General features: G+C 39.2%; 1 protein-coding gene across 9 annotated transcripts in view; it reads left to right on the top strand.

Annotated features, from left to right (window-relative positions):
• The window catches only part of LOC105489480 (uncharacterized), a 169,868-nt gene that overhangs the window by 46,873 nt on the left and 102,058 nt on the right, over nucleotides 1-20,937 (top strand). Inside the window, exons 3-4 of one of the 9 annotated variants that reach the window (XR_011625145.1) lie at nucleotides 5,191-5,277; nucleotides 10,378-10,632. The exons of 7 other annotated variants lie outside the window; for them this stretch is intronic. The gene's annotated coding sequence lies outside the window, so the exon portion shown is untranslated. Of the gene's footprint in view, nucleotides 1-5,190; nucleotides 5,278-10,377; nucleotides 10,633-20,937 lie in introns of those variants that run through there. One more of the 9 variants, XR_011625147.1, reaches the window with a different exon arrangement.

Here is a 20,937-nt window from a genome sequence, read left to right as displayed (position 1 = left end):
TCCTGAGGTACAGTATGTTTTGCTGGATATTAAATCCTGAATTGACAATCATTTGATTTCAACACTTGAACAAAGTACTGCTTTCTTGTGGCATCCATGTTTTTTGATTAAAAGGCTGCTTTCATTTAGTGAAAAATGAATCATTGTATGATTTTGCTTTTAAGATTTTCTTTAGTTTTCAGAAGTTTGATTATAATGCGTCCTGGTGTGCATTTTTACATTTATTTATTATTTTTGGGATTCACTCAGCTTCCTAAGTCTATGGATGTTTTTCTTTTGCCAAAATTGGGAAAATATAGCCTTTTTTTAAAAAAAATACTTTTCACCTCCACTCCCCCTTCTCCTCTGCTTCTGAAGCTCCAGTGACATGAGTGTTAGAGATTTAGTTGTAGTCTCACATGTTCCTGAGGCTCTGCTAGTTTTTTTCCAGTCTATTTTTTCTCTTCCACTCAAACTGGGTATTTTCTATTGCTGTATGCTCAAGCACACTAACTCTTTCCTCTGTTCTCTCCATTCTGCCATCAATCCCATCCAATTAAAAAAAAAAAAAAAAACTTTGTCATATTGAATTTTATGTCTAAAATTTTTCTATGTTTTTCTTTATATCTTCTATTTTTTTTCCTGAGGCTTTTAATATTATCATTGGTTTCAAGCATATTTGTCATTGCTTTTTGAAACATTTTCATGTTGGCTGTTTTACAATCCTCATCAGATAGTGCTAACATCTATGTTATCCCAATGTTTGTGTCTGATTTTTTTTTTCTTATTCACGTTTAGTTCTTCATGATTCTTTTCATGAGATAACTTTCAATGAACTATGAATATTTTGGGTATTATGTTGTAAGACTCTGGTTCTTATTTAAAGTGTGTTTTAGTAGATCTCCTCTGATACCACTTCAACGGGGATAGCAGTACCTTCTCAATGCTGCCTGGTGGGGCTGGAAATACAGGTTTTCCACTTGGCTTCTATTGCCATGATAAATGGTGAGGAAAGAGAGGCATGTAGGGGATAAGACTAGGAGTCCAGTCTTCCTGCCAAGTCTCTGCCGGGCGGGAAGTAGAAAAGGTGCCTCATTATCACTTCACATACAGCTTCCACTGACTGTAGAGGTGCACGGCCCCATCACCATTGATTGATGGTGAACATTTTGACTTCCCAGGCAGCCTTCTTTAACACCATGTTAGTGAGGATGAGGAGCCATCTTGGTACCATCAGGTAATAGTGGAAGTTCTGGTTCTCCCATGGCCTCTACTTCCACCATAGGGGAATCCCTTACTGTTTGGCAGAGATGAAAACCTCCACTCAACCTTCTGTGATATTCCCTGCTCTGGTGTGGGGCACATCATTATAGCCCAGCAAGGGTAGAAGTCTAGGCCTTTGCTGGAGAAGGTGGGTGTAGGGCTGCAGTATTTTCTGTGGTGTTCATAGTAGAATAATTATCATCTAAGAGTTTTCAGTCCTGCTAAGCTACCCCTTTCCTGGTCCTTTGGTAGGAGAGAGCAGGCTTTATCTGGGGCTTTTTGTTTCTATGCCTATTTTTGTTTCTTGAGTGGTCGCTTCTCTATGTCCCAGTCTTGAATTTATGAGACAAGAAAACAAAAAAAAAATAACCCAGGGAACTCATCACTGTGTCCTCCCTTGGTGCTAATGCTCACTAGCTGTGCTTTCTTCAAAGTCTTTCCATGTTTGTTGATGTACACTGTCTGGAGTTTTCAGTTGTACTCAGCTGGAGAAATAGAAAAAAAGAATGTCTACTCCATCTTCCCCAAATCTGAATTTCCCTGCCTTATTTTAAAAATTAGTTTGGGGACTGATTTAAAAGAAAAGGCTTTGGAACAATTGCTTGCCATTAAGTACCTATCTCACATTAAGTCAGAAAGTTATAACCCTGAATGGACTTTATTGTCACCTGGAAAGCTTTAGAAAATATTTCAGTGTTCTGGGTCCAGAAACCAAGTAAACCAAAATCTCTGAGGATAATGCCCCACAAGGGAATGCTTTATCCTCATATTATTCTGTGTAAAATCAAGAGCATTGGCTCTCTGTGATAGAGTCTACCCAAGGACCAAAGTACAAAAGCAACAGTTCATCTTTATTGTCACAAATGTGCCGCAGGCGAGAGGCGGGTAGTATCTCCATGGTAACCAAGCCTCAAGCTCTGTGATTTCCAGGGTATCATTAAGTTAGTGCTTCTTGTTCATATGCATTTCTGCCCACAAGAAAATGCTAGTTATGTTCCTTAGTTGACAAATAAGAAATCATTACTTTTGAAAAACTTATTTTCTTAGAATGTTATTTAGATTCTTACAAACAAAAGGCCAAAATGAATCAAACAGATGTGGCTCCTCTCATGGAAGGTCCCTGTGTGATGTGTGTCCTTGGCTCCCAAAGGCCACATTCAAAACAGATGTTCAAAAACAAAATCAGATAATTTCAAGGTTTTTTACACTGATCAAATGCTATGGTTGTGTCCCCTAGATATAAGGATTTTTTTAAATAAGAAAAAAGAAAAGAAAAAATAGAGAAGAAAAATGTTGGGCAGAGCTGCTGTCCAGGCATGACAGAAGTAAAGCTTACTAACCTCACTTATTATTTGGCCATGTCATTATCTCTAACAGGCGAGTGGAGTGTTCAGGTCCAGATAAGCCAGAAATGGTGCCTGTGTTCTCACATTGGTCAAGAGATGTATTAGGCTCATGAAACAGCCCCCTTTAGCAATGCTAGGAAGAGATGAGCACAAGACAACAAGTATCACTGGGATGAGGAACTTTTGCAGGTACAGCAGACAAGAGTGGGGCCCAAGGCCTTTGTCTGGACTGGGCCAGTGGCCCTCAGGTGGCAGGGAGGCTGCAGCGGGGTTGGGTCAGCAGTCAGTGTCTGTGCAGGATGAATCTTGATGCATAGGTGAGTGGTTCCTGTCCCCAACAGTGAGCTGGGGGGTCTTCATGACTTGACTCTCAATACCAACACCTGTAGCTCCAGTGAGCATACCGAATTCCAGATGGACCCCCTGGTGCTCATTCTAGTTCTGCTCCATGGTTACAGTCTCCTAAATCACTTCATTCTGAAACGCCTTCCTGATAGCCTGTGACACACACTGCAACTGGGAAATTCTTCTGTTTGATACCAGTTGGATCATGCCCCTTCCCTGGTGAGAAACCTGCAGTGGCTCCACCTGTTTCACGGATTGTCTGTGCAACCCTGGGCTCTGCCGCTGGAATTGGAGAGCATTACATCCCTTCCGGGAACATTCTTGGTACCAGGGATGCCAAAGATATCGACATGTACTTTTCTGAGAGGAGATGGTTCATGAGCAAAGCCACCCTCGTGAGTTTTAAGTGCCATTCCAGAGAGGTGGGTAAAGACTGGCCCATTAGAGGTTTGAGCAGGTGTCCTTTCTCAGATAGCTATGGACAAGTGAACAAGAGAAACTAGTAGAACTTGAGCTGACCCACAGGGAAAATGCCTTGAAAGGTCTTGTCTTCTTGAAAGCATCTCTTCAGAACTGGGGAATTGTCCTGGGTCAATTGGACCCCACACTTCCATGAATGCTGGCCCAAATGTAAAGCCTTGGGCGGGTGGTGCTACGGACAGTAAAAGAAGAATGGTGGGGACAGGCGAGGCCTCTCTACCTTTATCTATGCTGAGGAGTGGCTTGCTGAGCAGCAGCAGCACCAGGGAGGAGGGCAGCGACCCAGAGAGGGCAGGAGGGGCTGTAGACCTGAGGAGCAGGAGACCCAGAGAGGGCAGGAGGGGCTGTAGACCTGAGGAGCAGGAGACCCAGAGAGGGCGGGAGGGGCTGTGGACCTGAGGAGCAGGAGCGGAGGTGGTATCTCTAGAGAACCACACAGTACACTCTTCCCTCTTCCCATTTATGACCTGGAAAGGGCTGACCTCTGAACAGAGGGGAGGAAGTCCCTTAGGTCATGCGATTATAGAGGTAGGTTTCCTTAATTGGGCTGTTAAGGCCATTTACAGCCTCGTTTTAATTTATCTATTTAGTCCCCACTATTCCAGTTGAGTTAAAAACTGGTGATTGTTAAAATGTGTCATAAGTTTTCTTTCCTCTATAACTTTTTTTCTCTTATCTATCTAACTTCTATAACATCCACAGAAATTATATGTGGATATAATATCCATATGTATTACATATCATATTACATATACATTATATATATCTAATATGTATTAAATATATTATCTAATATGTATCTGATACATTATCTTTCCATCATCTATTCATCAACCTCTTTGAAATAATCTCTTTCATGTACTCATTGCTCCCTTTCCCGGAATTCTTTCTTTATTTTCTTGAGCGGAAGATTCTTTGTTCTCTCAACCCTTGTGACTGGTTGCATGTCTCATTTTTGGTACCAATTTCAGGTGACCTTGTGCTGTTGTCTTTCATGCATATCTTTCTCCTCGGAGATCACGTCTCATTTTAGGTAGGAAATATGTCCTCTTCTTTAATGCCAGTTGCAATTCAGACTGTTGTGTGCAAATTTAAAGAATTAGTGACATGGAAGCTGTGAATTCATTGTCTTCTCATGTTAAAGTCAGGTTTTGCACCACTGATCTTGCTTCCTGCAGCAAGAATCATCTTCTATATGCAATCCTTCAATGGTTGTCCTTGGGCTATAAAATAAGCTGAAATAGTTAATTATGCATTTAAGATTCTCTATAAGCTGGTTTCATAGTTCTCTTTATCTTTCCCCTCATGCTTTCACACCCCACACTCAGCAATCTAGAAGTTCAACAACTCAGAAAGCAGAGCTTCTCGCATCTCCCCTGCACCATGCCTTTCATGGCCGGTGACTCTGTGAATATAGTTTTCTTGGGAGAGAAGCTGCTGTAAGTTCCTTTCTTTTGCTCATTTCTTCCAGAGGTCCTCTCCTCCCTAATTATGCCGGAGTTTGCAATTTTTATATGTGTGAAAAATTAGACCTTGGCCCATGACCTTGAGCAGTAAGATAAAAACAACTCCCACAAGGTTAGCATCCCAATAATGAGACACTAGGCATAAATGGGTTAAAGACCAATCTCAAGCTCCTCAGATTTTGCGATTCCTCTGATCCTCCTTTTACCCGATCCAAGTGTTTTCATCTCTGTTTAACACCTTGTTAATCTGCCCCATATTTCAGTGGGTGGTTTTCAGAGCCTTCTCTGATAAAATGTGGTTCTCCTTTAAGGAGGGACGCTGTGCCTCAGAAATGCAAGTGAAAATATTGAGACTGACAAAGACTTGAAAGAATGAGGATAACTGATGCTGGTGCAAGGTGAGGAAACAAGTATTAGAGAATGATTAAAGATTTAAATGTTACATGTCAAAGATAAAAGTTCTAGAAGAAAATTTAGCTTCCTATATTGTAAGATGGTAATGGAAGATTTTCTAAGCAGGCACTAGCACTGAAACATGAGTAGAAATAGATGATTTAATTCATTTTTAAACATTCAAAAATCTTTTGTCATTAAAGATTTAAAACAATAGATAAATCAAGACAAATACTTGCCACATAACAGAAATACCCCTTCCAAATTAAAAGACAAAATCATAGTTAAAAAAAGAAGCAAGCCATATGAATGGGAAATACTTCCAACAGGAAATTTAAATGGTAATAGTTTGAAATTTAAATAGTAATAGTTTAAAATTTATCCAGTTAGAGAAATTTATTAAAAATGGTAGAAGTGGCCAGGTATGGTGGCTCATGCCTGTAATCTCAGCACTTTGAGAGACCTAGGCAGGTAAATCACTTGAGGTCAGGAGTTCGAGATCAGCCTGGCCAGTGTGGTAAAACCTTGTCTCTACTAAAAATACAAAAATTGGCCAGGCATGGTGGTGGACGCCTGTAGTCTTAGCTACTTGGGAGACTGAGGCAGGAGAATGGCTTGAACCCTGGAAGCAGAGGTTGCAGTGAGCTGAGATCGCACCACTGCACTCCAGCCTGGGTGACAGAGGTAGACTCCATCTCAAAAAAAAAAAAAAAAAAAAAAAGGTAGAAGCATTGGCAGGAGGTTGTTGGAACTAGCACTTACATTGTGTAAGAATACTTACGCATTTATAATCTCTCATCAAAACCCTTTGCATATACATATTCTCCTACCTAGAAACTGGCCAAAAAGCTCACAGATGAAATATGGCTACCATATTGTTTATTTTATGGAGTATTATCTTATATATCTACAAATAAAAATTGGCTGAGTGAATTACCAGAGTGGATGTTTCCCATAGTGCATAGTAAATCAATCAGCCAATCAAAGCATATTGCACATGTAGTTAGCCCTCTGCCTTTGCCCCATGCCTGTAGCTCCTGCGTTATGGCATACTGTTTTATGGACTGATAAAGGAACCCTTAGTTTCCACTCCCCAACTCTTGGTGTCTTGACATGAGAATGGTCCAAAGCTGTGGGATAAGCCCTAGCACTCAAAGCTGCATCCTGTCCCCACAACCCCCCAACTTCCAGCCAAGAGCTAGCGCTAAACTTTCTACTGGCTAACTGGTAACTCAGAGTCCACACTAAGTGGTGCTACAGAAAAATAAAAGTATGTTTTTTGCACATATGAGTCTGGGACTGAAATTTCTACCAGTTATCATAGTACAGAATGTCATCACATAGTCCTAAAAAAATGGGTACCATTACAATTCTCAGGCAAGAAGTCTGCCCTGTTAATTTGATTTACAAATGACAGAACTTAATGAGAACGTTGATATATTTGCATTGCACATAGACAGTAAGAAACAATGTGGACAACATCCACATTATAATAATTAGTGAGGAGGTTTATATATTGATAGCTTATTGAATCTCTCTTCTCTTCCCACAATACAAATGCATTCAAAAGAAATTTTAATGGTGTTTGGAAGGAAGAATCATTAAGCAAATAAAGTCTAGTTACTGACCACTCAAAATGTGGTTCCTGGACCATCCACCCAGCAGCATCTCATGGGAGCTTGTTAGACATGCTGAGGTGTGGGCATCACCCCAGATCGCCTGAAACAGAATTTGCACTTTAACAACATCCCCAGGTGGCTCCTAAGCCCACAAAAGTGTAAGAAGCTCAAGTCTGGGAAACGATTCTCAGCCAGATGAGAACAGTGGATGAGGGACACAGAAGACCTCTGCCAAAACCCAGTCATAAATGGCAGCTCCGTTTGAGCCTTGGTGTTAGAACAAGAAAATATATAGACCAGGGAATGTGACTCTTCAATTTATGTGAACTGAACTAAATATAAACCTCAAAACTTTCTTCATGTTGAAATCACCTAGGGAGATTTTTAATGATGCTACATCCCAGCTTTCCCTGCAATGACCACATCAGTGTCTCTGGGACAGACTCAATCAGTGTTACCTTAAAAATTCTCCAGGTGGATCTAACATGCAGCAAACCTTGAGAAACCCTCAAATTCATCCCCCATGATATTGCTTTTCCTCCTCCTGAGCTCCTCTGACAATCATTCAGAAATACATGTTTCTTCAAATAATTATTTGTTTATGCTCTCGTAATGATAAGTGGCCACATAAATTGTGCAGCATCTATAAGGAAACTGATTCTAAACTTCACTCTGGTTATAGCAGCCATTTCTTAAACAGCCATTGAAATGGACGTAAAAGAGTACCTAACATGTTTATTCTGTGGTTTTATTCTTGACACAGTTCTCAAATATCTTATATCTCACTTTATGAATCATTTTCACAGATAGGTGCAGTTCAAACATTTAATTCTTTCATTTTTTAAAGTCCTATTCTTACTGTGTTTCAAGAATCTCCTAAACTCTTTATCAGAGCCTGTGCCTTTTTAAAATCTATGCACTATATCTGGGAAAAAGGTATATTTTCAAAGAATATTCTTTTCAGCTTTTAATTTTTTCATAAGCATTTATTCTTACATCTGAACAGATAAATAAATATTGTTGACTGTGCACTTGGTAAACGCCAAACCACTTTGCTGATAAGAATTTAGAGTAGATGGGGAAGGGAGTGTTGATATGAGTGAAGACAGCAGGACTAATTAAGTGGAGTAGAATTAAGCAAATGAACAACAGCAAAAGCACATTTAATTTTGAAGAGTTAATTTAGTCGGCCTTGATGTGTTAATTTGTGATTCTGTTGGCAAAATATAATGGCCCCAATTCATGTAAATTTTTCTTGTATTAGTAAAACCCCATGAAATACAAAAATTACCTGAAATTCTTTCACAGATATAATGTATTATAATTGACTTCAAAACATGAGAAAACGATGGCCAATTAAATAACTAGAATAACCAAGACATGAAAAAACAAGAATTTTTTTTGTACAAAATGAATTTTGTATGTTATATTATGTAATAAAAATTATTTATCATCAAAATCATAATGTAATGACCATCACATTATAATGCAGAGGATTTGAATGACCTCAAACATTGAGTTTTCAACCTTAAACAGAACTATATGAGATATACCAATCCACAGATATAAACATATGTTTATTTAATGTTCAGCATGATTTCTAGTTTTCTGGCATCAGTTATAAATTTAAATAATGCTTATTTCCAAGTTATCAGAAGAGGACAATGAGAAATTTAAGTATGAAAATCTGGAGAAATGCTTCTTCTCAAACATGAAACTTATTCAGTCACAGTACTTTAAAAATTAGGGCTTTCTGCCCAAATATATGGCAGAACTTTCTATTCATTCAAGGAGCAAACACTTTATTTCTGCGTATTTTTCTTCTCAGGATATGAGACAATACGCCTTCCAGTTTGATACCATCATTTTCAGAGGAACACTGAGCAGGAGAACATTTTCTCATTAATCTTTAGAATGTCCTGTGAGTGACTTTCAAGCAACTGCTATTATCCTTTGTTGACTGAAGGACAAGTGAGGACCTGAGGTCACCTAACACTTGCTGCTACAAACACTGAAATTGTGGGAAAGCAGAGATTGAAAGAAGCAGAGCAAACCCCTTGCGCTGTCACACATGGTTCTTCAAATACTTTTTATTTTTTCATAAGCATTTACCTTCACATATGAACAGATTAGCATTCATCCATATCTAAATTTGGCTATTTCTTCTTGCCTTATGTGCCATTTTTAAAGTTGAAAACTTTACATTAAATGCACACTTCAGAAGTACAAGTTCAATACAGGTTGAATAAATGACAGATTTTCTGTGGCTACAGCTCTTAAGTACGAATCAAATCCTCCTTTTACTCCCATTTCTTTTCTCTAGGGATTTTCCCTGATCCCATAGAATTATATGGCAACAATGTTGGTAATCACCTGATGAGTTCAGATCTTTTCTCTTATAAGAGTTTAGTGTGGGGCCGGGCGCGGTGGCTCAAGCCTGTAATCCCAGCACTTTGGGAGGCCGAGACGGGCGGATCACAAGGTCAGGAGATCGAGACCATCCTGGCTAACATGGTGAAACCCCGTCTCTACTAAAAATACAAAAAACTAGCCTGGCGAGGTGGCGGGCGCCTGTAGTCCCAGCTACTCCGGAGGCTGAGGCAGGAGAATGGCGTGAACCCGGGAGGCGGAGCTTGCAGTGAGCTGAGACCCGGCCACTGCACTCCAGCCTGGGCGACAGAGCGAGACTCCGTCTCAAAAAAAAAAAAAAAAAAGAGTTTAGTGTGAAAATACAATTACTAACATGAATAATATATATGTGTATATATATGTGTGTGCATATATATACATATATTTATGTACATATTTCACATACCTTACATTACCCAGGATGAATTCGTTAGAGAATTTAGGCATTCTAAAAAGGTAAGATGGATCAGGAATGGAAAACTGAATAGTAATGAAAAAGCAAGAGTGAAGAGACAAGAAATAAGCTATAGTTTGCACAGCACCCTGATGTGGATGTTTAAAATAAATTTAAGCATAAAGTATCTTAGTTTGATTTTGAGCCTTGTACCCATCATAATCTGAGGTATCAGCACCACTTGGCTTTTAATTATGTAGACAAAGTGTGGAAGGAGCAGAGGTCCTAAAACAGCTATGGCACAGTGGGGTGGGAAACCAAATACCCTTCTCATGACCTCAGAGCAGTCCCCTCTGTTCCCTAACAAGGCAGGAGGCTGGGACTCATATTTCTTGTTCTGACCAGAAGAAGGATTTTGCATTGCTTTTGAAATTTCCTGAGTGTAGTGGGCAATTGCAGTATGAGACGCGCTGAGTAAACCCAACAATTCATTTGTGTTGGTCTTAACTATTATTATTACCAGTAATATTTTTTTCTAGTCAGAAAGACTGTATTTTTCTGTGATTCTGGCAATATTGTTGCACATATTTTATTTTCATCTCTGAATTTAAACCAATACTCTAAATTTTTATATCTCTAAAATAAAGTCTTTCATTTCTAAATGAAACTTGTCCTGAAATCAGTTTTAGATGGAAGAATCAGAATCCGATATGAAGTTGGCTGAAGACATAGAGGTACAAAGATAAAATCTAACCAGGCTTCAGAATGAAGGAACTGGGTCTGCTCACATTAATGGAGATGTGAGGTTGCTATCCTTCGTAGCAAAAGTGCACATCAGCAGCCCACACGGAAGGGAATGGAAATGGCGTCCTCATTAAAGTGACTTTAATGATTCTTTCTAGTTGACATTCTTTGAAGTGAGTATTAAGATCACTCAAATGCTGGGCAAGCTCTCACCAGAAGTGGAGATGTGAGAGTCAGTTTGAACCAGAAGGGTTAAAGAGAACTTGCATTCTCACTTAAGAAAAGCTCTATGTTTATTCATACTAAACTGTAATTGACTGATAAATGGATCTTTGACCTGTCACTTAAAATGTCTTTTTCTAGTAAGAGAAACAAAGAAACTTAATCCTGTAAGTTTTCAAAATTTTGTTTTAATAGACTTAAATTGTTTAGAGCAGTTTTAATAAAAGATGCTTAGATTTTTCGTATGCAACCTATCCCCATACATGCAGAACCTCCCCCTTTATCAACATCTTCCAAAGAGTGGTTGTTTGTTATATTTGACAAACCTATATTGGCACATCATTATCAGTTCACTTCCACAGTTTACATTAGGGTTCACTCTTGGCCTTGTACACTCTATGAATTTAAACAAATGTATAGTCGTATGTATCCATTCTTTATAGTATCATACAGAATAGCTTCACTGCCCAAGAAAATCACCTGTGCTCTGCCTATTTATTCCCCCCTCCCCACTAACCCAGCAACCACTGAGAGCTTTTCACAGTCTCCATAGTATTGGCTCTTCCAGAATGTCAGACGTGCTTCTTTCATGTAGTAATATTTAAGTTTTCTCTGTCTTCTCACGGCTCAATAGCTAATTTTTAGCCCTGAATAATAGTCTATTGTCGGGATCTGCCACAGTTTATTTATCCATTCACTTTCCGAAGGACATCTTGGTTGCTTCCAGATTTTGGCAATTGTGAATAAAGCTGCTATAAACATCCAAATGCAGATTTTTGTGTGAACATAAGGTTTCAACTCCTTTGTAAAAACACTAAGAAATATGATTGCTGAATCATATGGTAAGAGTATGTTTAATTTTATAAGAAACCACCAGACTGTCTTCCAAAGTGGCTGTACCATGTTCCCCACCAGCAATGAATGAGAGTGCTTGCTGCTACACCTCTCCACCAGCATTTGGTGTTGTCACTGTTTTGACTTTTGGTCATTCTAATAAGCATGTGCTGGGATCTTGTTATTTCAATTTGCACCTCCATGATGGTATGTGACATAGAGCATCTTTTCATATGCTTATTTACAATCTGTATATCTTCTTTGATGAGATGTATGTTAAGGCCTTTGGCCCATTTTTTTTTTTTTTCTTGAGATGGACTCTCACTCTGTCACCAGGCTGGAGTCCAGTGGTGCGATCTTGACTCACTGCAACCTCCGCCTCCTGGATTCAAGCGATTCTGCTGCCTCAGCCTCCTGAGTAGCTGGAATTACAGGCATGTGCCACCACGCCCAGCTGATTTTTGTGTTTTTAGAAAAGATGGGGTTTCACCATGTTGGCCAGGATGGTCTCGATCTCCTGATATCATGGTCTGCCCACCTCGGCCTCCCAAAGTGCTGGGATTACAGGTGTGAGCCATGGCGCCTGGACTGGCCCATTTTTAAATTGAGTTGTTTGTTTACCTATTGTTGAGTTTTAATTTTTTTATTTTTGAAAACAGTACTTTATCAGCTATATCTTTTGCAAATATTTGATCCCAGTCTATGACTTCTATTTTCATTCTCTTGACTGTCTTGCTCAGAGCAGAACTTTTAGTTGTAATAAAGTAAAGCTTTTCAACTTTTTCTTTTATTGATTGTGCCTTTGGTGATGTACCTGAAAAATCATTACCAAACCCAGGATAGTCTAGATATTCTCTTGTATTGTATTTTAGGAGTTTTATAATTTGGGGTTTTGAATTTTATGTTTAGGTCTGTTATTCATTTTGAGTTAATTTTTGGGAAGAGTGTAATGCCTCTTTAGATTCAGGAATTTTGTTTTTGTTTTTGTCTGAAGATGTCCTATTGTTTCAGCATCATTTGTTGAAAATATTGTCTTTTATCTATCTGGTATTGTCTTTACTCCTTTGTTAAAAATCAGTTGTCTATATTTATGTGGCTCTACTTCTGAACTCTCCATTCTGCTCCATTGATTTATCTGTCTATTCTTAGGCTAATATTTAACTGTCTTGATTACTGTAGCTTTAAAATAAGTCTGAAATCAGGTGCTTAAATCCTCTAACTTTGTTTTTCTCCTCCAAAATCGTGTTGGCTATTCTGGTTTTTTTTGCGTCTCTATATAAATTTTAGAACTAGTGTGTCAATATACAAAAATTAACTTCTTGGAATTTTGATTGAAATTGCAGTTAATCTATAGATGATGGTATGAAGAACTGACATTTTGATAACAAGTTTTCCTACTCATGAACATGGAATATCTCTCCATTTATTTACTTCTTCTTTGATTTATTTTGCCTGAATTTTGTAATTTTCTTCATATAGATCTTGCAAATATTTTAGATTTATACTTATTTCATTTGTGGGGTTGCTAATATAAGTGATATTGTGTTTTTAATTTCAAATTCTATTCATTCATTGCTGGTATATAGCAAAGTGATTGACTTTGTATTTGACATTATATTCTGCAAACTAGTTTTTTAAAAAAATTATACACAGATGATTATGTATCTGTGATAAGACAATCTTATTTGTTCCTTCTCGATACATATTTTATTTTTTATGGCCTTTTTTTTTTTTTTTTTTCTTGAGATGGACTCTCGCTCTGTCACCAGGCTGGAGTGCAGTGGCACGATCTCAACTAACTGCAACCTCCACCTCCTGGATTCAAGCAATTCTGCTGCCTCAGCCTCCCAAGTAGCTGGGATTACAGGCATGTGCCACCACACCCATATAAAATATGTTTTTTATTTTTTTTTTCCTTGTATTACTTTCTTAGCTGGGACTTCCAGTATAATGTTGAAAAACAGTGCTGAAAGAGAATATTCTCACCTTGTTCCTAATCTTACTGGAAAAACTTCAAGTTTCTCCCCATTAATATGATATTACCTATAGTTTTTTTTTTTGTAGTTTTTTTTTTTTATCTAGTCAAGCGATTACTTATATTGTTGAATAATATCTATAATATTCCTTACTCTTTTTTATTTATTGCCCTTATTCTTTGTTCTTACTTTTGTCTTTTATTCTGTCTTTTGTGGTTTTAACTGCAAATTTTATTTAATTCAATGTTGTCTCTTTTCTTATCATACAAGTTATACCCCTCATAAATTTTCCTTTTTGTAGAGGTTGCCTTTGAGTTTACAATATACACTTACAACTAATCAAAGTTCTCTTTCAAACAGCACTATGACACCTTAAGGGTAATGTGAGTACCTTATAATAATAAAATAATTTTAATTCCTCCTTCCCATCTATGTTAGTCCATTCTCATGTTGCTATAAAGAACTGCCCGAGATTGGGTAATTTATGAAGGAAAAAGGCTTAATTGGCTTACAGTTCTGCAAGGCTGGGGAGGAAGGTCTTTGGCTTACAGTTCTACAAGGCTGGGGAGGAAGGTCTCAGGAAACTTACAATCATGGCAGAAGGGGAAGCAAACACGTCCTTCTTCACATGGCAGCAGGAAGGAGAAGTGCCAAGCAAAAGGGATAAAGACCGTTATAAAACCGTCAGCTCTCACGAGAACTCACCCACTGTCACAAGAACAGCACGAAGGTAACTGCCCCCATGATTCAATTACCTTCCACTGGGTCCCTTCCATGATAGTTAGGGATTATGGAAACTACAATTCAAGGTGAGATTTTTGGTGGGGACACAAGAGTCAAGCTGTACAACCATCTCTTTTAAGATTGCTGTCATTTATTTCCTACTTACTCATAAACATACATAAGCATGTATATGCATGCTTAATTAAATATGTTTTTGCTATTATTATTTAGAACAGATTATTTTATAGACTATATCAAATAACAATAAGACAACATTTTGTATATTATTTTCACTTTGTGCTTCTCTAATGCTCTTCCTTTTAAAAAATAAGTATCAGAGTTTCTGATATTTATTTTTCTTCTCTCTTTTAACATTTCTTGTAAGGTAGGTTTGCTGACAAAGAAAATCTTTAAATTGTTTTTGTCTCAGAAAGTCTTTCTCTTTCACTTCAGGAGGATAATTTCACTAAGTACAGAATTCTTAGTTGGTGGTTTTTTGTTTTCTTAAACACTTTAAATATTTCAATACACTCTTTTCTTAATTGCTGATATGGTTTGGCTCTATGTCCCAACTCAAATCTCATTTTGTAGCTCCTATAGTTCTCACATTTTGTGGAAGTGACCCAGTGAGAGATGACTGACTTATGGGGGCAGGACAATCAATCCAGCAACACTGTAACTCCCTTCTTAGCTGGTTGACTTAAAGGTAGAAGGAGCCCAAAGCTTCCAGGTGGCAATCTCAACTTCCAGTTTGATGGAATTGTTGTTGTGTCTCCTGACAGCGGCATTCCTCCCTTTGGAACTAAAACCTCTAGGCCAGTGGAATGTAATGTTGCGGGAACAGGAAGCATAAAATTTGATAGTGGATCACTAGGGCTGATGGGGAGTGGTGCCGCTTCCACTTCCACCCCTTGATTCCTGGAGCTGTGACTCCTGGGTATGGGAGAAACAATACCATATATTGGATGCTGATTCAAAGGATACACGACTTTCTGGAGAACTTTTCCCCAGTCCTGCAAAGTATTGTCACCTAGTTGCTATAGTAATTGTGACTTCAAAAGGCCATTCCACCATTCTATCAATCTAGTTGCTTCAGGATCATGGGGAACATGGTAATACCAGTGAATTCCATGACCATGAGCCCACTTCCATACTTCTTTAGCTGTAAAGTGAGTGTCTTGGTCAGAGGCAATGCTGTGTTGAATGCCATGATGGTGGATAAGGCATTCCGTGAGTCCATGGATGGTAATCTTGGCAGAAGAAGGATCTTTGTGTGCAGGATAGGCAAACCCATATCCAGAGTAAGTGTCTATTCCATTGAGGACAAACCTCTACCCTGTCCATGTTGGAAGAGTTCCAATATAATCAATGTGCTACCAGGTAGCTGGCTGATCACCCTGAAGAATGGTGTCATATCGAGGGCTCAGTGTTAGTCTCTGCTGCTGGCAAATTTGGGACTCAGCTGTGGCTGTAGCCAGGTCAGTCTTGGTGAGTGGAAGTCCATGTTGCTGAGCCCATGCGTATCCTCCATCTCTGCCACCATGACCACTTTGTTCATGGGCCCATTGGGCGATGACAAAGGTGGCTGGGGAAAGAGGCTGAGTTGTGTCCACAGAACCGGTCATCCTATCCACTTGATTATTAAAATCCTCCTCTAATGAGGTCACCCATTGGTGAGCACTCACATGGGATACAAATATCTTCATAGTTTTTGACCACTCAGAGAGGTTGATCCACATACTTCTTCCCCAAATTTCTTTGTCACCAACTTTCCAATCATGCTTCTTCCAAGTCCCTGGTTATCCAGCCAAACCATTGGCTACAGCCCAACAGTATATAATCACGTATCTGGCCATTTCTCCTTCCATGCAAAGTGCACAACCAGGTGCACTGCTCAAAGTTCTGTCCACTGGGAAGGTTTCCATTCACTGCTGTCCTTCAAGGGTGTCCTAAAAAGGGGCTGCAGTGCTACAGCTGTCTACTTTCAGGTGGTGCCTGCATTTCATGCAGAACCATCTGTGAATCAGGCCCTAGTCTTTACTTCCTCTGCCAAATGGTCATAGAGAATGCCCCATGAGGTCATCCATGCAGGCTGCGAGAGAGAAGGCAGGGTAGCAGGAGTGGAGATCATGGGCACTTGAGCCACTTCCTCATGTAACTTACTTGTGCCTTCAGGACCTGCTCGAGCCCGATCACATATATACCACTTTCATTTGATGATGGAATATTGCTGTGCATGACCCATTTTATGGCTAGATAGGTAAGAAAGCACCCAGTTCATGATGGGCGGTTCAGGTCACATGGTGACTTGGTGACCCACAGTCAAACATTCAATTTCCACCGAAGTCCAGTAACAGACCAAGAGCTATCTCTCAAAAGGGGAGTAGTTATCTGCAGAAGATGGCATGGCCTTGCTCCAAAATCTTAGAGGCCTCTGCTGTGATTCACCTATGGGGGCCTGCCAAAGGCTCCAAACAGCATCCCTATCTGCCACTGACACCTCAAGCACCATTGGATCTACAGGGTTCATATGGCCCAAGTGGCAGAGTAGCTTGTACAGCAGCCTGGACCTGTTGGAGAGCACTCTCCTGTTTTGGATCCCACTCAACACTGGAAACCGTTTGGGTCATCTGATAAATGGGCCAGAGTAACACATCCAAATGAGGAATGTGTTGTCTCCAAAATCCAAATTGGCCCACTAGGCATTGTGCCTCTTTCTTGATTGTAGGAGGGGCCAAATGCTGCAACTTATCCTTCACCTTAGAAGGAATGTCTCAACAGGCCTCAGACCACTTCACCCCTAGAAATTTTACTGAGGTAGAAGGTCCCTGAATTTTAGTCAGATTTATTTTACACCTTCTGGCACACAAATGTCTCACCAGTAAGTCTACTGTGTTTGCTATTTCTTGCTCACTGGATCCAATCAGCATAATGTCATCAATGTAATGGACCAGTGTAATATCTTGTGGAAGTGGAAGGTGATCAAGCTCTCTATGACACAAAGCTGGAGTTGATATACCCCTAAGGCAGAACAGTAAAGGTATATTTCTGGCCTTGCCAACTGAAAGCAAATTGTTTCTGGTGGGCCTTATGAACAGGAATGGAGAAAAAGGCATTTGCCAAATCAATGGCTGCATACCGAGTACCAGGAGATGTGTTAATTTGCTCAAGCAATGAAACCACATCTGGTACAACAGCTGCAATTGGAGTCACCACTTGGTTAAGGTTATGATAATCCACTGTTATTCTCCAAGATCCACCTGTCTTCTGTTGTTTTGGAGTAGAGAGTTCTGTAAGATGTCTATTAGGTCTATTTGATCAAGTGTTGTGTTCAGATCCTAAATATCTTGGTTAGTTTTCTGCTTCAATAATGTGTTTAATACTCTCAGTAGGGTGTTGAAGTCTCCTACTATTATGTGTGGTTATGTAAGTCTCCTCATATATCTCTAAGAATTTGCTTTATGAATCTGGGTGCTCCTGTGTTGGGTGCTTGTATATTTAGAGTAATTAGGTCTTGTTGAATTGAGCTCTTTACTATGTAATGCCCTTGTTTGTCTTCTTTTATCTTTGTTGGCTTAAAGCCTGTTTTGTTTGAAATTAGAACAGCAGCTGCACTTTTTTCCCATGTTTTTTTGCTTGGTAGATTTTTCTCCATCCCTTTATTTTCAGCCTATGGGTGTCACTGCATGTTAGATGGGTCTCTTGAAGACAGCATACTGTTGAGTCTTGCTTCTGTATCCAACTTAGCACTCTGTGCCCTTTAATTGGGGCATTTAGCCCATTTACACTCAAAGTTAGTAATGATCTGTGTGGATTTGATCCTGTCATCATGCTGTTGGCTGCTTACCATGCAGACTTGTTTGTGTGGTTTCTTTATACTGCTACTGGTTTATGTACTTAGGTGTGTTTTTGTAGTAGCTGGCAACAGTCTTTTGGTTTGTTTGTTTGTTTGTTTGTTTCAATATTTAGCACTCTCTTCAGGACTTACTGTAAGGCAGGCCCAGTGGTAACAAATTCCCTTAACATTTGCTTGTCTGAAAAGGATCTTATTATTTCCTTTACTTACAAAAGTAGTTTGCTTAAAGTCTCCTAAGAGAGAAGGTGAGCCTTGTGGGATGGGCATCCCAGGCCATGCTACACTGCAGTTGCTCCTGTACCAAAACACTCTGGGCCCCACACTGGCTGGAGTTTTGCCTTTACGCCTCTCTAAGCAGTTCTGCCTGCCAACTCAAGTTTCTGTGGGTGTTGCAGGGTCTCCTGCTGTTAGGATTCTAGAGGTCTCTGGTGAAAGCAAACCACTCTTCATCTGTTCAACTCACCTCTTTCACAGGAGTCATTTGTGTTCAGGAATGTGTCCTGGTGCTTGGTAGCCCCAAGTGGGGTTCCCAGCTTCATCCTTACTTCAGTCTAGCATCTGCATCCACCCTTCATCTACTTGCAATGCCTTTCCTCTGAAGATCTTCTCAGAGTGTGCCAGTTATCCTGATGTCCTGGTCTCTCAGTGGCAGGTGTTCCTCCTGGCTTTGTCTAGTAGGCCGTCTTGCCTTCCTCTTCCATAAAGAAGTTCTTTATTTTTTTCAGACTTTTTTGTTTTTGCTTTTTTCCAGTGTTGGAAGTTTCTACTGAAACATTCTTAGGCTCAGAGTTTTTTTTTCCTTAGTCATGTCTACTATATTAATAAGCCAATAAAAATGTTCTTTATTTCTGTTACGTTGTTTTTGTTCTGTGGCATTCCTTTTTTTTGTTCTTTCTTATTATTTCCATCTCTCTGCTTAGATTGTGAATTTGTTCTTGCATGCTACCTATTTTATCCCTTAGAGTTCATAAAATGTTAACTATTACAGTTTCAAATTCCTGGTCTGATAATTTCAACATCCCTGCCATAGCTGAGTCTGGTTTTGATGCTCATTCTATTTCTTTAAACTCTATTTTTTTGTCTTTTAATGTGTATCGTAATTTTTTCTTGATAGTTGGATATGATATTCTGGGTATAATTAACTGCTGTAAATCTGCCTTTAGTAATGTGGTGGTAAGTTGTGGTGGTAAGTTGTGGTGGGAGGTGATGCATTCTCTAGTCCTGTAATTAGGTTTCAATCTTTCAGTGCACCTATACCTCTGAACAGAGATATTCATATGTGATTATTATGTTCCACCGTTTTTCCTCTTAGGTGGAACAGAATACCTAGAAGAGGGCTGAAGTTGGGCATTTCTTTTCCCTGAGGTCAGCTAGGCTCTGATAAACTCCAGCAGGTTATATCTGGTTAGCTAGTTTCTTCTGAGGGAAGGCCTTGTTAAGAAAAACAGAATACTCTGCCATATTTTAAAATGGTCCATTTTCCTCTCTCCCTGCCAGAAGTAGAAGGCATTTCTGCTCCAATATTTATTGTAAGATCCTTTTTTATGTAAAGTTCAAAAAAGTGTGGGGACTCCCAAATATCAGGGTCCTCCCTAGAATTTTTAACTCTTAAACTTGTTCACATTTTAGTTTTGTAATTTCTAAAAGATAGACACACGTGTCAGAAAATACAGGAAGGTAAAATGTCAGCAATTTTTCTTGCAGGTTATGTGATGAAAGTTTGTGCATTACTTAAAAATATTATTATTATAAACAATATGGTAGGTAGTAACATAAACATCTACATGACATTTACAGGTGAAACATGAAGATTTAAATATGAATTTTACTTTTTCTGAAGCTGCACCGACACTTCCATATGTCAGTGGTCCATTTCTTTCCTTTTTCCTCAAGGGATAATTTAAGGGGAAGATTTTGAGAAACACTGCTGTTGGACAGAAAATTGCTTTCTTGCTAAGATTCACCAAAAGCAGGGGAAGTGCCTGCTTTAACTCAAGTGTGTTGGAGGCTAATGTTCTAGGTGATGCTGACATCTCTCCACATCCTCTACAGTTGACTGTGTTCTCAGGGAGGACCTGGAAACATGCAGCAATTACCCTGTTTTGGAATGACTGTGCTAAGAAAGTAGAAAGCGGGGAGAGGTTTTGTTGCAACCAAACCCTCAAAGACAGTCAGGGCTGCTTTCCAGAGCACTATGTTTAGAGTTTAAGAGGTCTCATTGTGGCTGATAAACAATGATGATAATCTTGCTGCAGGTAAACAGGCAATTAAGGGAGAATCTTTGATGAATGAAGATACTGTCTTAGTCCATTCAGGCTGCTATAACAAAATAACTTAGACTGGGTAACTTATCAACATCATAAATTTATTTCTCACAGTTCTGGAGTCTGTGAAGATCAAAATCAAGGCAAGGGCCGGTTCAGTGAGGCCACCTATTGGTTCATAAAGAATACTTTTTCACTGTATCCTCACATGGTGGAAGGGGTGAAGGAGCTCCTTTAGGCTTCTCTTATGACAGCACTAATCCTATTCATGAGGGATCTGCTTTTATGACTTAATCACTTCCTAAAGTCCTTCTTAATGTTATCAACTTGGGGCTTAGAATAGCAAAATGTGAATATTAGGGGGACACAAATTTTCAGACCATAGTGAGTACCTTGGAAAACCTGTGGTATTGTAAGATTTGCATCAATTGTCTCTTTACCCAAATGGAGATGAATGTATTTGACAATGTACAATAGATACAAATTCAGAAAAAAATAAGGGGAGCAATTTATTTAATGCCAATAAGTGCCTGCAACAGATTGGCAGGTGAACAATAAATGGGACAGCAGAAAGTTTTGCTCTGTTCTTGTGTGTTCTTTTATGCTGACTAGCTTCATGGGACC

Source organism: Macaca nemestrina, chromosome 6, assembly GCF_043159975.1.
Source record: "Macaca nemestrina isolate mMacNem1 chromosome 6, mMacNem.hap1, whole genome shotgun sequence".
Classification (NCBI taxonomy): Eukaryota; Metazoa; Chordata; class Mammalia; order Primates; family Cercopithecidae; genus Macaca; species Macaca nemestrina.
Note: the sequence above shows the minus strand (reverse complement) of the source record. Positions and strands in the feature narration are given on the sequence as shown.